The following is an 11,457-nucleotide window of genomic DNA, read 5'->3' as shown; positions in this document are numbered from 1 at the left end:
TTACTTCAGTCTGTACAATAGGCTCTAGGTCCAGCCACCTCATTAGAACTGACTCAAATGCGTTCCTTTTTATGGCCGAGTAGTATTTCATTGTATGTATATACCACAGCTTCTTTATCCAATACTCTGTTGATGGATATATAGGTTGCTTCCATGTCTTGACTGTTGTAAACGGTACTGCAATGAACATTGAGGTGCATGTATCCTTTTGGATCATGTTTTTCTCTGGATATATGCCCAGGAGTGGGATTGCAGGATCATATGGCAGTTATATTTTTAGTTTTTTAAGTTTTTTCCATACTGTTCTACATAGTGGCTGTACCAATTTACATTCCCAATGACAATGTAGGAGAGTTCCCTTCTCTCCACGTCCTCTCCAGCATTTCTTTATGGATCTTTTGATGATAGCCATTCTGACTGGTGTGAGATGATATCTCATTGTAGTTTTGATTAGCATTTCTCTAATAATTAGCAATGTTGAACATCTTTTCTTGTGCCTGTTGGCCATCTGGGCTTCCCAGGTGGCGCTAGTGGTAAAGAACAAACCTGTCAATGCAGAAGACATAAGAAACATGGATTTGATTCCTGGGTAGGGAAGATCCTCTGGAGGAGGGCATGCCAACCCACTCCAGGATTCTTGCCTGGTGAATCTCATGGACAGAGAAGCCTGGCAGGCTTCAGTTCATAGATTTGCAAAGAGTCAGACATGACTGAAGCAACTTAGCATGTGTGCACATTGCCCATCTGTATGTCCTCTTCAGAGAAATGTCTATTCAGGTCTTCTGCTCATTTTTGGAGTGCGCTGTTTGTTTTAATGTTGTTAAGTAACATATACTGTTAGTAACTTTTAGAGACTGATTCCTTATCAGTCATACCATTTACAAATAGTTTCTCCCAATCTATGGTTGTCTTTTTGTTTTGTTTATTGTTTCTCTTGCTGTACAAAAGGTTTTGAGTTTAAGTAGGTCCATCCTAAAGGAGATCAGTTCTGGGTATTCATTGGAAGGACTGATGCTGAAGCTGAAACTCCAATACTTTGGCTACCTCATGTGAAGAGTTGACTCATTGGAAAAGACCCTGATGCTCGGAGGGATTTGGGGCAGGAGGAGAAGGGGACGACAGAGGATGAGATGGCTGGATGGCATCACCGACTCGATGGGCATGAGTTTGCGTGAACTCCGGGAGTTGGTGATGGACAGGGAGGCCTGGTGTGCTGTGATTCATGGGGTCGCAAAGATTCGGACATGACTGATTGACTGAACTGAACTGAGGTCCCATTTGTTTATTTTTGTTTTTATTTCCATTATTCTAGAGGATGGAGGAAAAAGATGTTACTGCAATTTATGTCAGGAAGTGTTCTATGTTTTACTTTAGGAGTTTTATAGTGTTTAGTTTCATATTTAATTCTTTAATCCATTTTGAGCTTATTTTATTCAGCTTATTTTTTGAGCTGAATTTAACTCAGATACTCCTGTGGGCAGGAATCCCTTAGAAGAATGGAGTAGCCATCATAGCCAACAAAAGAGTCTAAAATGCAGTACTTGAATGCAATCTCAAAAATGACAGAATGATCTCTGTTCGTTTCCAAGGCAAACCATTCAATATCATGGTAATCCAAATCTATGCCCCAACCAGTAATGCTGGAGAAGCTGAAATTGAACGGATCTATGAAGACCTACAAGAACTTTTAGTATTAACATCCAAAAAAGATGTCCTTTTAATTATAGGGGACTGGAATGCAAAGTAGGAAGTCAAGAAAACACCTGGAGTAACAGGCAAATTGGCCATGGAGTACAGAATGAATCAGGGCAAAGGCTAATAGAGTTTTGCCAAGAGAATGCACTGGACATAGCAAACACCCTTTTCCAACAACACAAGAGAAGACTCTACACATGGACATCACCAGATGGTCAACAGCGAAGTCATATTGATTATATTGTTTGCAGCCAAAGATGGGGAAGCCCTATAGAGTTAGCAAAAACAAGACCAGGAGCTGACTGTGGCTCAGATCATGAACTCCGTACTGCCAAATTCAGACTGAAATTGAAGAAAGTTGGGAAAACACTAGACCATTCAGATATGACCTAAATTAAATCCCTTATGATTATACAGTGGAAATGAGAAATATATTTAAGGGACTAGATCTGATAGACAGAGTGCCTGATGAACTATGGACATAAATTTGTGACACTGTACAGGAGGCAGGGATCAAGACCATCCCCAAGAAAAAGAAATGCAAAAAAGCAAAATGGCCGTCTGAGGAGGCCTTACAAATAGCTGTGAAAAGAAGAGAAGTGAAAAGCAAAGGAGAAAAGCAAAGATATAAGCATCTGAATTCAGAGTTCCAAAGACTAGCAAGGAGGGATAAGAAAGACTTCTTAAACTTCTTCTCCTGTACAATGTGACGAACCTCATTCCATAGTTCATCAGGCACTCTATCTATCAGATCTAGGCCCTTAAATCTATTTCTCACTTCCACTATATAATCATAAGGGATTTGACTTAGGTCATACCTGAATGGTCTAGTGGTTTTCCCTACTTTCTTCAATTTAAGTCTGAATTTGGCAATAAGGAGTTCATGGTCTGAGCCACAGTCAGCTCCTGGTCTTGTTTTTGCTGACTGTATAGACCTTCTCCATCTTTGGCTGCAAAGAATATAATCAATCTGATTTCGGTGTTGACCTTCTGGTGATGTCCATGTGTAGAGTCTTCTCTTGTGTTGTTGGAAGAGGGTGTTTGCTATGACCAGTGCATTTTCTTGGCAAAACTCTATTAGTCTTTGCCCTGCTTCATTCTGTATTCCAAGGCCAAATTTGCCTGTTACTCCAGGTGTTTCTTGACTTCCTACTTTTGCATTCCAGTCCCCTTTAATGAAAAGGACATCTTTTTGGGGTGTTAGTTCTAAAAGGTCTTGTAGGTCTTCATAGAACCGTTCAACTTCAGCTTCTTCAGCGTTACTGGTTGGGGCATAGACTTGGATTACTGTGATACTGAATGGTTTGCCTTGGAAACGAACAGAGATCATTCTGTCATTTTTGAGATTGCATCCAAGTACTGCATTTCAGACTTTTTTGTTGACCATGATGGCCACTCCATTTCTTCTGAGGGATTCCTGCCTGCAGTAGTAGATATAATGGTCATCTGAGTTAAATTCACCCATTCCAGTCCATTTCAGTTCGTTGATTCCTAGAATGTCGACATTCACTCTTGCCATCTCTTGTTTGACCACTTCCAATTTGCCTTGATTCATGGACCTAACATTTCAGGTTCCTATGCAGTATTGCTCTTTACATCATCAGACCTTGCTTCTATCACCAGTCACATCCACAGCTGGGTATTGCTTTTGCTTTGGCTCCATCCCTTCATTCTTTCTGGAATTATTTCTTCACTGATCTCCAGTAGCATATTGGGCACCTACTGACCTGGGGAGTTTCTCTTTCAGTATCCTATCATTTTGCCTTTTCATACTGTTCATGGGGTTCTCAAGGCAAGAATACTGAAGTCGTTTGCCATTCCCTTCTCCAGTGGACCACATTCTGTCAATAGGAGAGTGAAAATGTTGGCTTAAAGCTCAACATTGAGAAAATTAAGATCATGGCATCTGGTCCCATCACTGCATGGCAAATAGATGGGACAACAGTGGAAACGGTGACTGGCTTTATCTTTTTGGGCTCCAAAATCACTACGCATGGTGATTGTAGTCATGAAGTTAAAGGACACTTAATCCTTGGAAGGAAAGTTATGACCAACCTACACAGCATATCAATAACCTCAGATATGCAGATGATACCACCCTTATGGCAGAAAGTGAAGAGGAACTATAAAGTCTCTTGATGAAAGTGAAAGTAGAGAGTGAAAAAGTTGGCTTAAAGCTCAACATTCAGAAAACTAAGATCATGGCACCTGGTCCCATCACTTCATGGGAAATAGATGGGGAAACAGTGGAAACAGTGTCAGACTTTATTTTTGGGGACTCAAAATCACTGCAGATGGTGATTGCCTCCATGAAATTAAAAGATGCTTACTCCTTGGAAGGAAAGTTATTACCAACCTAGATAGCATATTGAAAAGCAGAGACATTACTTTGCAAACAAAGGTCCATCTAGTCAAGGCTATGGTTTTTCCAGTGGTCATGTATGGATGTGAGAGTTGGACTATGAAGAAAGCTGAGCACCGAAGAATTGATGCTTTTGAACTGTGGTGTTGGAGAAGACTTTTGAGTGTCCCTTGGACTGCAAGGAGATCCAACCAGTCCATTCTAAAGGAGATCAGTACTGGGTGTTCTTTGGAACGAATGATGCTAAAGCTGGAACTCCAGTACTTTGGCCACCTGATGCGAAGAGCTGACTCATTGGAAAAGACCCTAATGCTGGGAAAGATTGAAGGCAGGAGGAGAAGGGGACGACAGAGGATGAGATGGTTAGATGGCATCACTGACTCAATGGACATGAGTTTGGGTAACCTTGGGAGTTGGTGATGGACAGGGAGGCCTGGTGTGCTGTGGTTCATGGGGTTGCAAAGCGTTGGACATGACTGAATGACTGAACTGAACTGAACTGAGCTTATTTTTGTGTAGGGAATTAAAGAATGATCTAATTTCACTTATTTACATGTCACTGCCCAGTTTTCCTAGCACCATTTGTTGAAGAAACTGTCTTTCCTACATTGTGTAGCCTTGCCTCCTTTGTCAGAGATTAATTGATTTAAAAGAAAACATTTAATAGATTTTTTAGCAAAATAAAAGGAAGCACATATTTACTTGTCTGTAAAAGAAAATCTCAAAGACAAGGTAAACAAAAACAATAAAGCAGTACTGGAAGACTGCAGAGGAGCACCAATTAAAATGGCTTCTACTATTGCAATTGATATTTTTGGAATATAATCTTCCAATTATAGAGAGGAAAGGAGATTTAGCTCAGTTTTTTTCAAACCTCATAAACAGTAAGGTTGTCAATGAAACTATCAACCCGAAGTAAGTAGTTTATCTCCATCAGTTGGTGTTGGGCCTTTATTTTCCTGCATGCTGACGATTGTTCTTTGATACAATTTAATATACTATCAAACACTGCTTTGTGCCAGACACAGGTTCTCTGGATACAGCAAGAGCAAAACTTACAAAGTCTCTGTCTTTAAGGATCTAACATTCTTGGTGGCAGAGGACAGACAAATAAGGTCTGGAAGTGATAACTGTCATGAAGAAATTTAAGCAGGAAAAGACATGACAGTTGCAGTGAAAGTGTGCTACTTTGGCTAGAACAGTCTGGGAAGCCTCTGATGTCAACCTATGGGAAGGGACCTGAAATACAGATAGAACATCTAGGAGTTAAAAGAAATCTACAGAAAGTGTTCAAACCAGAGGGAACAGCAAGTGCAATGTCCTGAAGTGAATCAAGCCTGTGTGTTGTAGGAACAGAGAGAAAGCCAAAAAGGTGAGTGAGTATGCCGTTGGAGAAGAGGTAGGCAGGAGAATATACAGTATACACACACATATTCTTTGCTATCGGAGACCACATCGCTAAGGAAGGAGGGTGTACAAATCTCTAAAGAGGTCACAAATGACAGGTTGAAGCAGACTTTCAATCACAGCCCTACAAGGACGCCTTTACTCCAAGGTTAGGGCCAAGTTAGACAACCATAGGGGATGACCTGGGTCCCGCTTTGAAAAGACCAACCCTTGCACAGGAGTATGGGCGGATCACAGAGGGCCCAACCTCGGCTGCCCCAGGCAGCCTGGCCCTCCGCTCAGCACTGGCCGCCACAGCTGATTGTCAGTCCCAGTGAGGGGGAGAAAGGAGGGGACCAGAAAGGGTCGCTGGTGCTGCGGAAAGTGGAAGGAACGGTAGGCGGAGACCCACCTGAAAGCTCCATGCGCTGGTGCTGCTGTGGCACTTCCTGAAGTGCCCAGGTGGTAGTGGGGTACAGAGACAGGCCATAATTTCAGCACCTCCCCGAGTGGAGTGGCCTGAGGCATTGGCTCCTTGAGAAAAGTGACCAAGTGCTCTTGGCACATAGTGGGGGCCAGATTGGGGGCGGGGAGTGGAATGGACGAGGATACTCTGGGACAATAGGCTGTGAAATGCAGATTTGGAACCTATTAGTGGGAGGGATAGTGATAATTCTTTCCATTTTTGGTAGAGTTAACTACAGAAACCACCTGGTAGTAGAATTTCTTTGTAAACAGGTTTCTGATTACTGATTCAATCTCCTTATTATTAATGATCATTTTGGTTTTTCTGTTTCTTCCTGATAAAATCTGGATTGTGTGTATGTTTTCAAGAATTTTCCATTTCTTTTAGGTTGTCTAGTTCCTTGGTGTAAAGTTATTCACAGTAGCTTCTTTGTGGTATCAGTTTTGATAGCTCATCTTTTATTTATTGTTATTTTGGGCTCTGTTTTTTTCCTTTATTAGTTCATGGTTTGTGTTTTGTTTTTTTTTTTTTCTTTTTATTTCTTTGAAGGCAAACTCTTTGGTTAATTTTTTGTTTTCCTGTTCTCTATTACATTTCTTAATATTTTTATCTAATCTTTTATTATTTTCTTTCTTCTGCTAAATTTGGGCGTTTTTATTTTAGTTCATTATTGTGTACAGTTAGGCTATTTTTAGATCTGTTTTCTTAGTGTATGTGTTTATAGCTATAAATTTTCCTCTTAGAACTGCTTTTACTTTATCCTATAAATTTTGGATTATTTTATTCCATTTTCATTTGTTTGAAGATACTTTTTAAATCTTCCCTTTAGTTTCTTCCTTAACCCACTGCTTGTTCAGAAGTGTGTTGTTCAATTTCCACATACACATGAGTTTTTGTTTTCCTCTGTTATTGATCTCTAGCTTCATACTGTTGACTTAAAAAAAATGCACAGTGTGAGAGTTGTGAGGTAAATTTTATTTGGGGAAAAATGAGGACTGCAGCCTGGGAGACAGCACCTCAGATTGCTCTGAGGAACTGCTCCAAAGAGGTAGGAGGAAAGGACAGTATATATGTGATTTTGGTGAAGGGAGAGTACATGCAACTAAGCATATATTTTTTTTACAGGTTTTTGTTAGTCTCATGAAGTTTTCTGCTAGCCATAAGGAACTGTCATCATCATGAAAGATTTTAGTGCTTTTCTAGATATGAGGAGATACAAGAATTGGGTTCATAAAATCGGCTCCCGAAAATATCCAACTATCAAGACCTGTCTTGTTAGTTTTTCCCATGAGCACAAAGTGCCTCATTTCTGCTGTCCACTCTGAACTCCTTCCATGGGTGTTGAAAATCAGCAGCTGCAGCAGTGCATGATAAGTCAAAGCACACTGTTTTAAACAACTTCACTTTGATAGCATTCCTAGACTTTACACCTTTTCTTCTCCTCCCAAGTAGTTTTTAGATCACTAATGTTACAATTTACATAGATTTTTATAAGGTTTGTCATTTAACCAATTTATTATAGTTATGGCAAATTTTAATCCTTTTTACATTTTAAACTAGAGTAGGGAATGAATAATGTACCATTATCATATTAGGGAGTCTGACTTTGAATATATATGTGTTTTATATATATATATATATATATATATATATATATATATATATATATATCCCACTACCTGTGAGTTTTACATTACCTTCATATGTTTTTACTATGTTAATTAACATCTTTTTACTTCCACTTGAAGAATTCCTTCAGCATTTCTTGCACAACAGGTCCAGTGGTGAGGAATTCCCTCAGTTTTTATTTGTTAAAATATTAGTTTTTCCTTCATTTCTGAAAGCATCTTTGGAGGGCATTGTACTCTTCATTGACTTTTTTCATTTAATATTGTGATTATGGGAAGAGCCACTTGCCAAGCTCTCCACTCAAGTATTGCTGAGCCAAGCAGTTTCTCAGGTGCTTAGGCCAAGCTTCTTTGTTGGCAGAGGCCAGGAGTTACACTGAGCATAGCTATGAATTAGGTTCCCTGCCTAAGCAAAGCAGCAAAATCAGTTACAAGGCTAGCAAAACTGGAGTCCTGAATCAAATAGAATTGTATGTCAAGTTTCCTAGCCAAACAACAACTGTGTCCTGGCTGTGCAGATGTGCACGACTATTAGCAAGGCTCTCTGCTCAAGTGCTGCTGGGTTAAGCAGCTTCCTGAATGTTTAGGCCAGGTTTCCTGGTTGGGAAGTGCCAAGAACTACACTCAGTAATAGGCAGGGTTATAAATTAGCTCTACTTCCTGGGGAGAGAAAGGGAACCAGTTCTAATAATGAGAAGGTGCTTTGTTTGGCTTGAAAGTGGCATTGGCTTTGCTTGGGAGACAGGCAGCCCCTCTCGAGCCCCAGCTCGAGTGCTGCTGGGTTAAGCAGCAGTCCAGGTGCTTTGACCAGGCTATCAGTTCAGGAGCCACACTCAGTAGTGGTGAGTATTATAAATTAGCTCCCTTGCCTGTGAAGAGTGTCAGGCTCAAATGCCAGTAAAGGTCTTTGTTTGGTATCCAAGACCTGTGACCTGCTGAGTTCCCTGGTTAGATCGCACTACCATCTTGGCTCTGTAGATGTTCCAGTATTTCACCTGGGCAATGCTACATGTGTCAACTCAGTCTGCTATGTCTTTAATTCCTTTTATCAATGCTTTATAGTTTTCAGTATACAACTCTTTTGCCTCTTTGGTTAAGTTTATTCTTAGTTGTTTAAATGTTTTTATGTTTTTGTAGTGTAATTTTTTAAAATTTTTAAATTAATTTCCTTCTAAGATTTTTTGCTGTTATTACTGTATACAGACACATAATTTTTGTATATTGTTTTATAACCTGCATCTTTACTGAGTTCCTGTATTAGTTCTAACAGTTTTGGTTTGTGCGTGTGTGTATGTGCATGCACACACGTGTAGTCTTTAGGGTTTTCTACTCCAATACTTTGGCCACCTAATGCAAAGAACTGACTCATTGGAAAAGACCCTGATGCTGGGAAAGATTGAAGGCAGGAGGAGAAGGGGACGACAGAGAATGAGATGGTTGGATGGCATCACTGGCTCTATGGACATGAGTGTGAGTAACCTCTGGGAGTTGGTGATGGACAGGGAAGCCTGGCGTGCTGCGGTCCATGAGGTTGCAGAGAGTCGGACATGACTGAGTTACTGAACTGAATTGATGTATACAATCATGACATCATGATTCAGTGTAGGTATTGGATAGAAGTGGTGACAGTAGGTACCCTTGAGTAGCTTTTGATCTTAGAGGAAAAGCTTTCACTTTTTCTTTGTTGCATCTGATGTCAGTTGTGCACTTTTTATATCTGTCCTTTATCATATTGAGTTCATTTACTTTTATTCCTAGTTTGTTGAATGCTCTTATCATGAAATAGTTTTAATTTTGTCAAATTCTTTTTGTGAAGTTAGTGGTAAAGAATCTGCTTGCCAATGCAAGAGACTTAAGAGACACAGGTTAGATCCCTGAGTAAGGAGGAGGGCATGTCAACCAACTCCAGTATTCTTGCCTGGAGAGTCCCATGGACAGAGGAGTCTGGCAGGCTATAGTCCATAGGGTCGCAAAGAGTCAGACATGACTGAAGCTACTTAGCGGAAAAGAGTAGCACTGAGATTATTATGTAATTTTATCCTTTGTATTTTATTGGAATGTATCACATGAATTGATTTTCATATGTTGAACCAACATACAGTTTATCAAGACTGAATCATAAAATAATAGAAAAGCTGAGTTGGCTTTTAAAGAGTGAGGAGATTAAATTAGTGATTAATAACCTCCCAACAAAGAAAAGTCCAGATCTACATAGTTTCCCAGGTGGCTCAGTGGTAAAAAATCCACTTGCCAATGCAGGACACACAGGAAACACAGGTTCAATCTCTGGGTTAGGAAGATCTCCTGGAAGAGGAAATGGCAACCCACTCCAGTATTCTTACCTGGATAATCCCGTGGATGGAGGAGCCTGATGGGCACAGTTCATGGGGTTGCAAAGAGTCAGACATGATTGAGTGTCTAAGCACACATACACATGCTTTCACTGATGAATTCTACCATTTAATGAAGAATTAACTCTAACACTTCTTGAACCTTTCAAAAAATTGAAGATGAAGGAATACTTTCAAACTAATTTGATAAGAAAAGCATTATTTCATTAACAAATCCACAGGCTCTACAAGAAGAGAAAACCACAGGCCAGTATTTCTTATTATCATAGAAGCAAAAATCATCATGAAATACTAGACAAACCAAATTCAACAGCACATGGTAAAGGATTATAAACCATAACCAAGTGGGATTTTCCCTGGAATGCAAGTATGATTTCACAGACTCTCTGAGACAGGTAAAACAGGCACTTCAGCAGTTCTTCAAAAAGTCTGAACATTGGACATGTTTTCTTTCTCTGCTCAGGGAGAAGCTAGAGGCTATGAATTTTCTCAGTTATGTTGCATTGAGTCAGGTGTTAGGCTCTTGTAGTGTGTACTAGTTCAACCCATTTTCTCTGTGTTCGGTGGTCCCTAGGAATTTAAAGTATGCCAGGTCTCAACAGCACTATGAGACAGTTGACACCAAAGCCAGTCCTTTAGGCATCCCTGTCAAAAAAACCAGAACATTGAACTTCAACTCTTTTTTTCTCAAAGGAAAAGCTTGGATTTCAAGGTTTGTGCTCACTTGATTTGTACTAAGAAGGGGGACTGGCTATGACCCATGAGGGTATACAAGTTTAAACTGTCACTTTTGTTTTCATTGGCTCCCAACCTAGGTCCTCTCTTTCAGTGCTCAGGTGCAGGAAAAACAGAAACCAGTCCCTCTGGAAGCCTCCTGGAAAGTAAGAATATTAGACATATGGTCCAGTCTTCTTCTATCCCCAGGGAGAAGTTGAGAGCTTGAATTTTCCTCCCAATGGTGTGGCACTATGTCACAAGGAATGATTATGGTGAACAAGTGCCACAGATTTTTGATGCAGCTAATTTGATAATCATCTTGGATACAAGGGCCTTTCATCCAGTGTCTGGATTTCTCACAAAGGGTGTCACAAAGGGAATTTGTGTGTCTGTGGTGGGGAAGAACACTCCAGGGCCTCCTATTCTGCCATCTTGCTGATGGTACTCTGGTCTTTAGTTTTCTAACGTGTGATTATGATGTATCTTAGTGTGGAGAGCTTTATCTTATTAGGGGTCCATTAAGTTCTTTCATCTGTAGTATTACATCTTTCACCAAACTTAGAAAAATATCATCCATTATTATTTTATAAGCTTTTCAGCCCTGTCCCTTTTTTCTTTTCTTTTTTTTTTAAATTTTCTGTCTTTTATTCCAGATTTTCTTTGCCTTGATTTTTTTAAAATTTTATTTTATTTTTAAACTTTACATAATTGTATTGGTTTTGCCAAATATCAAAATGAATCCACCACAGGTATACATGTGTTCCCCATCCTGAACCCTCCTCCCTCCTCCCTCCCATACCATCCCTCTGGGTCGGTACTCTGATGTCATAAATGTTAGAGCTTATCCAGTAA

This window comes from Bos indicus x Bos taurus, chromosome X (genome assembly GCF_003369695.1).
Source record: "Bos indicus x Bos taurus breed Angus x Brahman F1 hybrid chromosome X, Bos_hybrid_MaternalHap_v2.0, whole genome shotgun sequence".
In the NCBI taxonomy this organism is placed as follows: domain Eukaryota; kingdom Metazoa; phylum Chordata; class Mammalia; order Artiodactyla; family Bovidae; genus Bos; species Bos indicus x Bos taurus.
Note: the sequence above shows the minus strand (reverse complement) of the source record.